The sequence below is a fragment of the Bos indicus genome, chromosome 10 (genome assembly GCF_029378745.1).
Source record: "Bos indicus isolate NIAB-ARS_2022 breed Sahiwal x Tharparkar chromosome 10, NIAB-ARS_B.indTharparkar_mat_pri_1.0, whole genome shotgun sequence".
NCBI classification, from domain to species: domain Eukaryota; kingdom Metazoa; phylum Chordata; class Mammalia; order Artiodactyla; family Bovidae; genus Bos; species Bos indicus.
Window position 1 is genome coordinate 43,709,487 of NC_091769.1, and position 13,982 is coordinate 43,723,468.

The following is a 13,982-nucleotide window of genomic DNA, read 5'->3' on the forward strand; positions in this document are numbered from 1 at the left end:
TAAAACAAACAAGTAATCAAATTTCCTGCAAAGATTGTCTTTGATCCCATTCTCCTTTAGTATTGCTTTCTGTATTTGTGGCTCTGTTGTTTGTTAAACAATATTTATACCTTTTAACATTAGAGCTTATCCTTCTATGTTTCACTTAGTTCTTTTGATCTTGAATTCCATTTCATCTGATATTGCTATATTTATACCCTCCTCTCTCTCTCATACAACTTTGCTCTTCTTTTATTTCAAAACTATATTTGTTTTTAACTCAATCTGATTTTTTTTTCACTGTCATTGGGGAATTTGAGCTATTTACATTTATTGTATTCATTGATATAGTTGGCTTTATTCCACCAACATTATTTATATTTCTGTTTGTTATAATCTATTTTTCCTTTTTAAAAAATTTGTGGCTTTATCACATTTCTTTTAATATCTTTTTTTTTTTTAAGGTTTGCAGCTATTTTATTTACAAGTATACATTTAACACAATGAAATAAACACTGATATATTGAAGCCTAGTTAATAGTAGTGTAACAATATGTATCATTTGAATGATTACATTATTTTAAACAACAAACTACACTGAAAAATTAATGCGATAAAATTCTTGGTCATAATATTATTAAGAAATACAATATATAAATTGAAAATATGATTGCTCAAAATTTGAAAATGGAAGTGAACTCATTTGGACAGAGTCAGAGTTGAACATAATCTGAAAGGAAGGGGTGAGGGAGAATCTCTGACCCAAATGAAATCTTTCAGGTTAACAGAAGAGAAACGAAGCAGTTTATCGTAAAGGATGACGGGCAGTTGGCTTCCCTAGGCGGGACTGGGCCCCAGCATCCCCGGTTCTGCAGGAGAATCACATCACCGAGCAGGAAGACTTTCCTTGTGAAGGGGCCCCATCGATTTTTTCTGCCTCCAAAATTATCCTTCTAAAAACATCAACAGCAGTCTGATTTTCTTTAGCAGATGATTCCAAAAACGCTGCGTTCCAAGACTCTGCTAACGCTTTCCCTTCTTCATAACTAATCACCCTTTCCATATGTAGGTCTTTCTTATTCCCAACCAACATAATAGGTATCTGTACTTTCCCCACCATATCCAACAATTTGCCATGGATAACTTTGATCACTTCAAAGCTTTTGATTGATGTAACAGAATACACAAGAATATAGCCATTAATATCTATGGAGTATGTCTGAGGAAAGATGGAATATTCATCCTGCCCAGCTGTGTCCACAAGTTGAAGATGATACTCCTGTCCATTTACTGTGATCAATTTTGTGAAAGTATTTTCTATGGTTGGATCGTAGGAGTCAACAAATTGGCCTTCAACATACTGAATCGTCAACGAGGATTTCCCCACAGACCGGTAGCCCAGGATCGCGATCTTCCGGGACTTGGACTGCGGCATCTTAGCGGCCTCCTCAGCCCCGGGTCAACCACATCAACCGCGGCGGCGGCGGCTCCTGCGCTGCGATCGGCGGCGGCCGCGCCGGGGCACAGCGGCATCCAGGGGCGGGGCTTCTTTTAATATCTTAATCCCACTCACCAATTACTTTGGATGGTTTGCTGTGCTTTTCCATGTTACCTTCCCATCTTGTCATCACATGTCAACCTATATTTGTCCATTACTGAGTCAAAATTAACTAATAACTTTGATTCACCTTTCCTACTACAGTCCCCCAAATGCTTCGCTTAATGTATCTCTCATAAAATTAAGAAATGCCATTCTAAAACCCCTTGGATGAAACTGATAATTGAAACTGAATTTATAAATTATATAGATATTAAGGAGACACAGTTTATGAAAATATATTACATTTAAAAATATGATTATTTGGAAGAGGTAGGAAACCCTAATAATACTCGTTTTAACAAGGTTCCTACTAGAAATATTATTCTTAGATGGAACTTGGAAAACCAGCAACATTTTTTCCCTTCTCCCTATTCTGACCTCCTAGACCCAGAATAGAATCTTTTCCATCTCTAATACACTTTCAAAGGTAAGTCACAGTGGTGGCCAGACCATAAAAGAAAGAAAAGGCTTTTTTTGCACGTAAGTGCTTATATAAGGATGGCTTGGGCAGCTGTTCTTATGTTCTGAACATTCAATTTCAGTGTCTTTTTTCGCTAGTATTACGAGTTGCACGGGAGGATACAGCAGTCTCTATCTCTTTTTAAAAGGTTTTTTTTTTTTTTTTTTTTTTTGGTACAACATCAAAGAATAGCTAAGCTAAGCAAACCTATAAATGAGGTTGAAGTCACAAGTTTTCTTTAAATGTTACTGGTAAACAAATACACCTGATGGCATTCCATCTACTCCTCAGCCTTTGTGACCCTTTGGGAGGAATAAAAGCCACCCTGTGTCATCTATACCACTGAGCAGCATTGGGGAATGTTCACTCCAGGGGATTACCTGTACCTCGTAGTGTCACTGAGAGCAGGGCTCAGGCACCAGATTCCAGGTGAGCTGGTTCAATCTGTGGATATCAATCCTATTTCTTGATGTTGTAGGCAGAATCGTGGCTCCCTGAATGTCCACACCCAAATCCTTGAAACCTGGGTTATCTTATCTCACACGGCAAAAGGAACTCGGCAGACAGGATTAAGGACCTTGATTCTAAGAGATCATTCTGGATTATCTTGCTGAACCAGCCTAATCACACAAGGCCTAAAAAGTAGAGGATCTTCTGGGCTACAGTCAATGAGAGAGTTGTGACTATAGAAGAATCAGGTGTACCTTTCTACTTCAACCCGTTATGATCATCAGTTTATAAGTACCCTGAAGTCTCAGCGCCCCTGAACTTTTACTTATCTTGGAAAATCTACATTTCCCAGTGGGGTCATTGGGAGGTTGGGAAATGTTAATCACAGTATCTGAATTTTTATTCTGACCATAGGACCCCATGACAACATTGAGGCAGATATTAACATAGCTTCTTTAAAAAGCTTCTTTAGAAAAAAGGGCACACAAGGAGAGACCACTGCACATCCACTGGAATGACAAAACTAGGTGCTGGTGAGGAGGGGAGCTTCACACATGCTAGTGAGAGTTACAATGGCAAAACCACCTGGGAAAACCGATGCTTTCCAGGAAAGTTAAATATACAGCTACCCGACATGACAGCATATGTCCACAAAAAACTTCGATAAAAATGTTCATAGCAGCTTTATTTATAACAGCCTCAAGTTGGAAACTGCCCAAATGTCTATCAACAGTAACATGGATAAATAAATTCTGTATATTCATACAATAGAACACTGCTTAGCAATGAATATTCAAGCTAATGATATACATGAAACATAAATGAGTTTTAAAACATTATGTTGATTTAAAGAAGTGAGACAAAAAGATACATATTGTTATTTATGCAAAGTTCAAGAACAGAAAGAACTAATCTATGATGATGGAAGTCAGGAAAATGGTGACCTTGGTAGGTAGGAAGATTGGAGAAGTGTTTTGTGAAATTCTCTGAGGGAAGACTATGTTTTATATCTTGATCTGGGTGCTAGATATATACACACACACACATATATATTAATAGGTGTAAAATTTATAAATATAAATAAATATAAAAAATTCATTGAGCTATAAATTTAAGGTTTGTATATTTTACTGGAGATATTTTATACTTTTTATTTTAAAATGAATTTTTTCCCAAAGGATAAATACTTCTTGTATATAATTAATCTGTTTACTAAGACCCCATGATGTGGGATAACATTTTTTTTCCTAAAAAAAATTTAGTTTTTTTTCAGATGACCTTATTTGTTTTTCAACTGAATCTCTGAATTTAAATAGACACCTGTCAAATCCTCAAGAATCTTATAACTGACTACTAAAAATATTTCACTCAATATTGGGAGCTGTTGCTGCCTTGGATGAAGACTGTCATCTCTCAGCCTTGCCTCTGACCATGTTGTCACTTCTCTTCTGTTGCAGATACCCAGCAGCACCTGAAATCTAGTCACATGGCATCCACTAACTCTGGTGTGTATTTCACTCACAATGGTGCCACTTTAATTTAAAAGATGTATCTGGTTTGATAGTAAGGTCCTACTGTATAGCACAGGGAACTAAATTTTGATAGCTCCTCTGATAAATCATAATGGAAAAGACTGTAAAAAGGAATATATATATATGTATAATTGAATCACTTTGCTGTACAGCACAAATTAACACAACTGTACTTCAGTAAAAAATAAAAAGATGTGTCTGGTTGAAGGTCCTTTAAGAGGAAACGTGTGCCTAATCTGAAATGTGGTAATTTCTTAGAGGGAGCAGGAATGACGGGCTATGGAGCAAAAAATGGAACGGCTTACACCATCTCTGTTGGTATCTCCACCAACCCTCAGAAATGTTCTGTCCTTTTAGGAAGGCACAAATACCGTAAAGCTTGAAATACACATGCTCTTTATGGTCAACTTATGATGCCATAAGTTTGTAGGAATAAGAACTTGTGAACAGACATGCTTGGTTTGACTATGAGTTTGAGATGCACACAATCCTTTCATTTTGATGACAAATCCACATATTACTTCTCTGACAGTCTTAACATTTAACTTATAAAGCTTAAATATAAAGAAATTGAATTACCCTTAACATAACTACTATGGCTTCAGTTATTCTGGAACAAATAAAACACAATCTTACTGGTCTAATAAATGATCCTTGTCATTGGCAAGAGAGAAACTCTTTGGGTTATCTTAAATAGCTTCTAAAACATACTTTGGTTGCTTCCCCCCAGTACGGAAAGTACTTTGTTAGGATCCAGTATAGGTCAATTTTCCATCCAAAGTAAAATCAATAGTGATCATCGATACTGTTCAGAAAAATAGTTTTAAGCCATGTCTGATTTCTTTTCACCCTTTTCCTCGGCATCTTTGTCAATCCATCTCCAGGCAAGTGAATTGAAGCTCCAGCCTAGTGAAATGGGAATGGTTTCCATGACAACAGATTTTTGCTCTGCTAGTTAGAATCTAAGATTTGACTCCCATAGAAATAAATCTCACTATGGGAACTGGTTGATTTTATAAACGACTAAATAACTGTGCAATCATTTCCAAAGAAAAGCCTGTTAAAAGCAGTTAAAAGCTTGGGTGAGCAAGGGTGGGTTATGTGAGGTGACTGCTGAATCTGCCACTGGCATCACACAGACAGAGCAACGTGCACGGAAAAACCTATTCAGAGCTGCAGTTTGCTCCATTCTGTACCCGCCAAGTGTGGGCTGCACAGCCTGGCCCTCCTGTGAATTTCAATTATGTTTTCATCTGAGGTAGAGGGAACAGATTTGAGAGCACCTCACAGTAAATGACATGTGTTCACCCCCAAATGTCTTTCCTCTTTTTCCCAGAAACTATTAGTTCCTTGAAAAGAAGAGATTTCCAGAGCTGTTCTTAAGTATGATATGGATTTAATTGCTTATTATCTATTTCTCTGTTAAAAATCAGGTGCTGCTTTTGTCTAAGAATACGCTTTTCTCTTTTACTGTGATTTCCCCTTAGTAATATCATTTTATCAATTAAAAATAACTTAATATATTCCTTATTATATATATTAGAAATATAAAGAAACATTCTCAGGTTTTTAATTTTCATTTCAATACTTAACATGACATTATGTGTTTCAAATAAGGTTTTATAAACATATTTCCTAATAACGTTTATACAAATCATAATGGTTAATTCTGATTTGTAAGTAAAATTATTATCAATCTCATTAGTCGCTCAGTCTTGTCTGATTCTTTGTGACCCTCAGACTCCTCTGTCCAAGGGATTTTTCAGCCAAGAATACTGGAGTGGGTTGCCATTTTCCTCCTCCAGGGGACTATCCTGACCTAGGGATCGAACTCATGTCTCCTGTTGCAGGAGGATTCTTTACCTGCTGAGCCATGGGGGAGGCACTATATAATTAACAAAGTGAATTTCATTCCTGAGCCCCCTAAGCCACATTTCCTTCTGAACAAAGGGACTTACTGCTGGAGCAGCAAGTTCTGTTGGAGTGAGGTGGTGTCCTCAGCATAGAACTGAAGAGGGAATGGGTATGTGGCTTTGAATAAGGATGCTGATTGTTCAAGACTGCAATGAGAACCCTCTGCAGAGTGAGAATTTGATAGCTTAATCAACCCCTCTCTCCCCAGCCTGTGATGCAGGCTGGTTTTCAAACGCCATTGAAAGTATCCTATAGCAACTCCTCAGTGCCCCACCTTGTCACTGTCCCTACCCAGCAGGAGACAGTGATGGCTAAATCTGGTAAAGTCTGCCTCAATGTGTTGTGTATCTTCTTTGTCCCCCTAGCCTACCCCCTGATGCCACAACTTCTCCTTTCTCCTCTGAAAGCCAGGAAGGATCAGACACCAGTCTGATCCTTAAGAGTGATCGGCCAAATACCCTATTATCCTTTCATTGAAATTCATTCACATTAAAATTTTATCTAAACTAAAGATTTCCATTTTAAATTTTTTATTTCTGGTTGTCAAATGAACTACTTTGTAGTTTAGGAAATTTTTGGTAATGTTGAGAAAAGTGGGAATAATTTTGGTGAGCAAAAGGGACCTTGACATTAGTTTTACAGATGTGCTTGGCCACAAAGGCAAACCTGAAATGATCTTTATAGGATAAAATTTCTCTCCTCCCACCCCTCCCATTGGACAACTTCCTCCTTAGGGTGAGTGCAGCTCTCTGAGGCCTTTGGAGGCCTGTTCCTATGGCAGGTACAGATGGAGAAACTGGTGTCCCTTCATCTTGAACCTTTCCCAGGAGCTGAGACTGCTCTGCTACAGTCCTGCCTGCTTCTTCCAGACCTGGCCTTAACCTTCTCAGGGTGAACACAGGGCTAGCCTCCTCCTCTGCCACTTAAGTTATGTAAATATCACACCTATATATTCCTGGCACAAAACATTTAGCTCATTGTTAATAAGGTTAATGGCTTAACTTGCTTATATGAGGTCCCAACATGCATGCATTATATCTCCTATAATGTTTCTATCTCTGAATTTCTAAGAATGTGATTACTTAAGATTTCCCAGGTGGCTCAAGCGGTAAAGAACCTACCTGCAAAACAGGAGACACAGGAGATACAGATTCAATTCCTGAGTTGGGACGATCCCTTGGAGGAGGGCATGGAAACCCACTCCAGTATTCTTGCCTAGGAAATCCCATGGACAGAGGAGCTTGGTGGGCTGCAGTCCTTGGGGTCGCAAAGAGTTGGACACAACTTAGTGACTAAGCACACACACGCCTGAGACTGCACACCTCAGGTGGGACTTGAACCCATCCAGAACTCAGCTTGGGACTTGAACCCATGGGCTGGGACTCAAACCCACTGCCTTTTAATTGATATCACATACCTGGTCTCAGGACTTAATGAAGATAAGATTCTTTATGTCTCAGTAAAGAAAGAATTCAGATGTCATTACAGAATGTCCCATAAAAAATCAGTTTTATGGGAATTGTCCTCTTAATGTCTTCTATATAGAATATCATCTTCTGCCTATTTCCAGTTATATATTTAAAATGACAGAAATCCAGTATGCTGATGGCTAATAGATTTAAGTATGGAGAGAGGAGAGGTATTGGGGAAGAAAGAAATCAGAGGGAGTAGAAAATGTGGTCTCAAAAAAAAAAAAAGAAAGAAAGAAAGAAAGAAAATGTGGTTTCATGGGCAGAGCACAGCAGAGACATCAAACTGATGGCAGGGGTATCCAAGAGGGGAAGGCAGAGAATGGTGGGGCCAATGGAGAGAAGAGAAAGGTAAAGCTTTGTGGAGAAAAGATAGAGAACAAGCTAGAATCAAAACACCAGACCATCTGGGGCCATGCTGAAACGCTTGTTAACTCATAAGCTCTCTTGGCCAATTCCATCTATAGCAGTTTTATGCGAAATTTGGGCAGGAAAGCAAATATTAAGATTTATACCTTTTATCTGTTTTTATTAGATGTGCATACAGAATTAATAGAACTCCAACTACTTCTATGACTGCTTTTCAGTTCTCTGCTTGTAGAATGAAACTGAGAAGAGGTGGTGGCTCTGAAATGTGTCAAGGAAGGTAGAATGACATTCTCTAGAATTCCCTTCCCTGGACGTCCAGTTAGAGTGGGCCACAGGGAGATCCTTGAGGGAGATTTGGAAGAGGGAGGGAACTGTCATTTCATAATATTAGCACAGTGAATATCTAGCTCTGCCAAGTTGGATTCCCCAGTCATTGCACATTAAGAGCTTTTCAGGGTTCAACTGGATGTCTGGCAGCTTACGGAAGGATCATCACATAGGCTGTCCCTGCCGTGTGAATGTCTGACTGCAGAGGTCAGGTTGGATAGCACGCCTGTCCTGAGAATTCTCAGCTCACAGACTTTACAGACAGGGGTCATGTGCAGTGTGACAGCCCAGGAAGAGAGTCACCAGTGCTCTTCCCCAGTGAGAATCACAGCGGGGTGCTGAGTGTGTCTTCCCCCATATTTTTAAGCGATCTTCTCAACAGAGCACTGATAAGACAGTTCACACATTTGTCTGTCTGCCTGTCCATCCATCAAATCCTTCTATTCAGTGTGTCCTATGTCAAGGTCATTGGTTAGTTAGTAAGGACACAAACACCAACATGACCCCAGACTCTTCCCTGGAGAAGCTGGTGATCTAGGATAGTGGCAGTGAAGTGAAGTGAAAGTCACTCAGTTGTGTCCGAGTCTTTGCAACCCCATGGACTGACTATATAGTCCATGGAATTCTCCAGGCCAGAATACTGGAGTTGGTAGCCAGTCCCTTCTCCAGGGGATCTTCCCAACCCAGGGATCGAACCCAGGTCTCCCTCATTGCAGGTGGATTCTTTGCCAGCTGAGCCACCAGGGTAGCCCCTAGGACAGGGGGCAGGCATGCAAACTTACATGAATGCCAAAAAATGTTATGGTGCTGTGAGCGGTGTACCATGGACTTAACAGAATGCAGCGCTTGGTTCTCCTGTGGCAGGTGTGGGTTAAGAGAGCACCAGGAGGTAAAAGCTCAAGAGTGTAGCATTCCCAGCAAGCAGGGCTGTGGAGGGGTAAGACGGCCTGGTTTGATTGGGAACTGTGAGTTGCTCAGCATGGCTGTAGCACAGCAGTTAGGAGACGTGTTCCAGAGATGTCTTGATGTTTTTTCTCTGCTTTCTGTAGAAGCAGAGCTATCACTGCTCATGTTGTTGCTAAATTTCTTAAATGAGTAAGCATAGGCATTTCTTGATTTTATTCTGCTGGCTTTCAGAAAAGTTCTGAAGTCTCATCTCCCTAGCAGTACAATTTCTCTTGAACCCAGTAATATGTAAGGCAAGCTGTCCTTTAAAATGCATTATAAGATTTCCCTGGTGGTCCAGTGGTTGAGAATCTGCCTGCCAATTCAGGGGATACGGGGTCAATCCCTGGTCCATGAAAATCCCACATGCCATGAGGCAACCAGGCCCATGGGCAACAACTTCCGGGCCTGCGCACTGGGACTCGCCAGCCACAACTACCAAGCCTGCGCGCTGCAACAACTGACGCTTACGCATGCGAGAGCCTGAGCTCTGCGACAAGAGGAGCCACTGCAGTAAGAAGCCCCTGCGCTGCAATGACAGTAGACCCGGCAGACCAGCATAGCCAAAAAAAAAAAAAAAAAATTATTTTAAATCCATTACAGAATCCTATTTACCCTTAAGTTTTAACTGTTTGATATATCATCATTAAGGCAATGCTCCACTATTTCAGAAAGCCTCAAGGATTATTGATTTTGGCACCATCAACCAACAAAGGCAAAGAAGGGCTGGGCTGGACTCTTGAATTCACAAGTCACACCAAACTCTACGTAGTTTAGCTAAGTACTATGATAGGCTTTTCTTATTCTTTCATCAAGATTGAAAAGATTGATTATACTGGGTCTCACTGTGACTTAGCAGTTAGCAGGTATACATGTTGTGGAGTCCTGCCCTTCCTAATTCTCCCAGACACGCTCATTACAGTGCTGCCAACACTGGTCAGAACAACTTGGGAATGGCCTTCAGGAAGAGGTAATATCCCTTTGTTTTTTTCATTCATGTGTGTGTTTTGCTCATTCAACACACACATACACAGAGTAGCACTTACTCTAGGGTAGACACTGTTCTGTCTATTGGAGACAGCTGGTGAACAAAATGAGTTACTGCCCTCATAGAATTCATATACTGCTGAGAGCAAAAGAACAAAGCTCTATATCTGTATCTAATATATGACATTATATATACGGTCCGTCTAGTCAAGGCTATGGTTTTTCTGGTGGTCGTGTATGGATGTGAGAGTTGGACTGCAAAGAAAGTTTAGTGCTGAAGAAATGATGCTTTTCAACTGTGATGTTGGAGAAGACTCTTGAGAGTCCCTTGGACTGCAAGGAGATCCAACCAGTCCAGCCTAAAGGAGATCAGTCCTGGGTGTTCATTGGAAGGACTGATGTTGGAGGTGAAACTCCAATACTTTGGCCACCTGATGTGAAGAGCTAACTCATTTGAAAAGACCCTGATGCTGGGAAAGATTGAGGGTGAGAGGAGAAGGGGAGGACAGAGGATGAGATGGCTGGATGGCATCACCGACTCAATGGAGATGAGTTTGGGTAAACTCCGGGAGTTGGTGATGGATAGGAAGGCCTGGCATGCTGCAGTCCATGGGGTCCCAAAGAGTCGGACACGACTGAGCAACTTAACTGAACTGAGTTGATGGTCTCCATCTCTTTCTACCCATCTATCCATCCACCCAGCTACCCATCTATCTCTCTACCCATGATGTCAGGTGGTGACAAGAGCCTTGAAGAAAAACAAAGTGAGGTAGCGAGGACAGAGAGAAAGTGAGTTTGTCCATGGGCAAGCAGTGAGGACTCACAGGGAGAGCCTTTCTCAGAAGGTGCCCTTTCAGTAGAAACCTGAATAAAACACGAAAGCAAATCAGGTGACTATCTCGGAGAAAACTGATTCATGCAGAGGGAATGTGCTTAGTAGGTTTGAGAAGTGGCAAAAAGGATGAGTGTGGGGGTCGAAGAGGGGTTCACAGGGAAGGGCTTGGTCACATAAGGCTTTAAAAGTAAGGAATTCTTGAAAGTAACTGATGGAAAGCCATTAGACAAATTGATATTACCTGATTTATCAATTACATAAAATAGTTATTATAACCACAGGAAATCCTCCCCACGGAAGACTGTATTTTCCAAAGATGGCCATATCTATCTATTTGTCTTCCTAGATGTACTTCTAACAGCGTGACCCAACAAGGGAAGTGGTCTATGTTCACTCTCCTTAGGTTGGAGAGGGTCTTGGGATTGTCCTAGTCACTGGAGTATGACAGAGGGAACTTATATACCTTCCAAGGCTAGGTCATAAAGAGGATAAAGCTTCCTTCTGTGTGGTTTCCAATCTCTCTCTCTCTCTCTCCCCTTTCCTCCCTTGCTCTCTCCATGGATAATCACCATAGGAACTCACCTGCCAGGCTGTGAGGAAGCCCAGACCACTTTGAGAAGCTGATGCTGAGAGGCTTCCTGCAAACAACCAGCCATATGAGTAAGCCTCCTGGGATAGCATTCTCCAAACCTGCACAAGCCTTCAGATGACTTTGACATCAGTTAACATGTGACTGCAACCTCACGAGAGACCCTGAGCCAGAATCACCAAGCCAAGCCACTCCTGATTCCTGACCCATAGAAACTGCAAGAGATGATGAATTGTTTTTAGTCACTAAGGGGTGTCACTAAGGGCTAGATCATGTAGGGCTTTGTAGGTCATCATAAAGAGCCTGGATTTAGTTCTAAGCCTGATGGAAAGTCATTGGAGAGTTTTTAGTAAGGAAATGATAGGCTCTGATTTACAAGTTTCAATAACTATTATCATAACCAGATAACTACAGGAAACCCTCTTTGTCTCTGAACATTATATCTATCTTTTCTCCTTCTTCCTACCTCTTCACCTCATCTCTCTTACTCAGTTTCTCCTTAATGTCCCTCTCCCTTGCTGTTGCTCCTTTCCTTTCTCTCCATTACTCACATTCCTTCCCTCCGTGGCCTCCTCAGTGCCACTCAGAGGAGCTGCGATTTAGCCAAACCACTGCTCTGGAGCAAGTAGTGAAGAAGAATTTGGCGTGGGTGAGGTGAAGGCAGGCAGGACTTACCTGGCAGGCCTCTGCTGCACATCGAGGTTGAGATTCTTACACAAAACACCCAGGAAAAGATGCAGTCACCTAACTTGCCAGTGTGGGTGTAATTGGCAGAGGAGTATAGTGCAAATAGCTAAATCATACTAAATTTGGACTTTAGTGAAGTGTAAATGTAGGATCGCTGAAGAAAAGATGGAGCAATCAAACAATCCATACTTATTATACAACAGGCACAATGATCCAGCTACTGAATTCTACTAATACCTTATCTGGCTTGTCATTAAATTAATTCTCTCAGCATATATTTCCTCCAAATCATTAGGTGGAAAAAAGACCTATAAATGTTGTAAAGCAAATTGCCAACTTTCTAACACTTGAGGAGACCCTTTGCAAATAACAAAAGGGCCAAGGTTTATAAGAAAGATTAAGAATTGCTTTTTAGTTAATAAAGACTCTTTAAAACCTTTTTTACACCCTGTTGTGTGTCTGCTGGAATTCCTCTTCTCAGGGGAATTAAATTTGATCAACAGCCCAGTCCCTTAGTGTTTTAGCTATCGTTGTTATTAGCAACATTTAATTTGTGTTTAATCCCTATGGGTTTGATTTTGAATGGGAAGGAGACAGTGATTCTGTTACCTGAAGCAGCACAATCTGACATCTCATCACTCTTAAATTGATATGAGTCCTTGTTTTCAAAGTAGAGTTTTGATGTAGGCACAGAGGTTGCCAAGATTCTCTAATTCAGTTTAGCTACTGTCACTATGCACTCAGAGTCTATTACTTAAGCAGATTCCTCTTCAACCCTCATTTTTGCTTCCAGATACAGACATCATTGGCTATAAATCTCTAAGTTTTGAGAGTTAGGGTTTGGCAGTCACATCACTTTATTATCTACCTGCAATGCAGGAGACCCCAGTTTGATTCCTGGGTCTGGAAGATCCACTGGAGAAGGGATAGGCTACCCGCTCCAGTATTCTTGGGGTTCCCTTGTAGCTCACCTGGTAAAGAATCCACCTGCAATGCAGGAGACCTGGGTTCGATCCCTGGGTTGGGAAGATCCCATGGAGAAGGGAAAGGCTAATCACTCCAGTATTCTGGCCTGGAGAATTCCATGGACTGTTTAGTCCATAGGGTCACAAAGAGTTGGAGGTGACTGAGCGACTTTCACTTTCCCTGATGGCTCAGCCGGTAAAGAATCCGGCTGCATTGCAAGAGACGTAGGAGATGTAGGTTCAATCCCTTGGTCAGGAAGATCCCCCAGAGGAGGAAATGGCAACCCATTCCAGTATTCTTGCCTGAAAAATCCCATGGACAGAGGAGCCTGGTGGGCTACTGTCCAAAGGGTCGCAGAGAGTCAGTCACAACTGAGTGACTTAAACACACACATCACGTTATTAGTGCACAATATAAACGCCATGGGCTTCCCTGATGGGTCAGATGTAAAGAATCCACTGCCAAAGTAGGAGATGTGGATTTGATCCCTGGGTTAAGAAGATCCCCTGGAGAAGGAAATGGGAATCCACTCCAGTATTCCTGCCTAGAGAGTCTCATGGACAGGGGAGTCTGGCAGTCTACAGTCCATGGCGTCACAAAAAGACTGACACGACTTAGCGATTAAACAACAGCAACAATAAACCCCTAACTTCTCCCTGACACTGATGGAGAGAACTTGTCATTTATCTGTAGACTAAACAAACCAACAAAAAACTCAGAATTGAAAAGAATCTTGAAAAATATTTTGCACAAAGCACTGTTATTGCATATGTATGAAATGTTTTATTAATGATATTAAGATGAACTTTATTTTAGGTATTCTCACAGTATTTATCGGGGAAGGCAATGGCACCCCACTCCAGTACTGTTGCC

The 13,982-nt window shown here is 41.0% G+C and overlaps 1 protein-coding gene and 1 pseudogene across 12 annotated transcripts in view; both read right to left on the reverse strand.

The window, feature by feature from the left end:
* TRIM9 (tripartite motif containing 9) overlaps positions 1–13,982 on the reverse strand; it is a 118,967-nt gene that overhangs the window by 64,791 nt on the left and 40,194 nt on the right. The window lies entirely within an intron of this gene.
* On the reverse strand, positions 446–1,537 carry LOC109565030 (GTP-binding protein Rheb pseudogene; annotated as a pseudogene).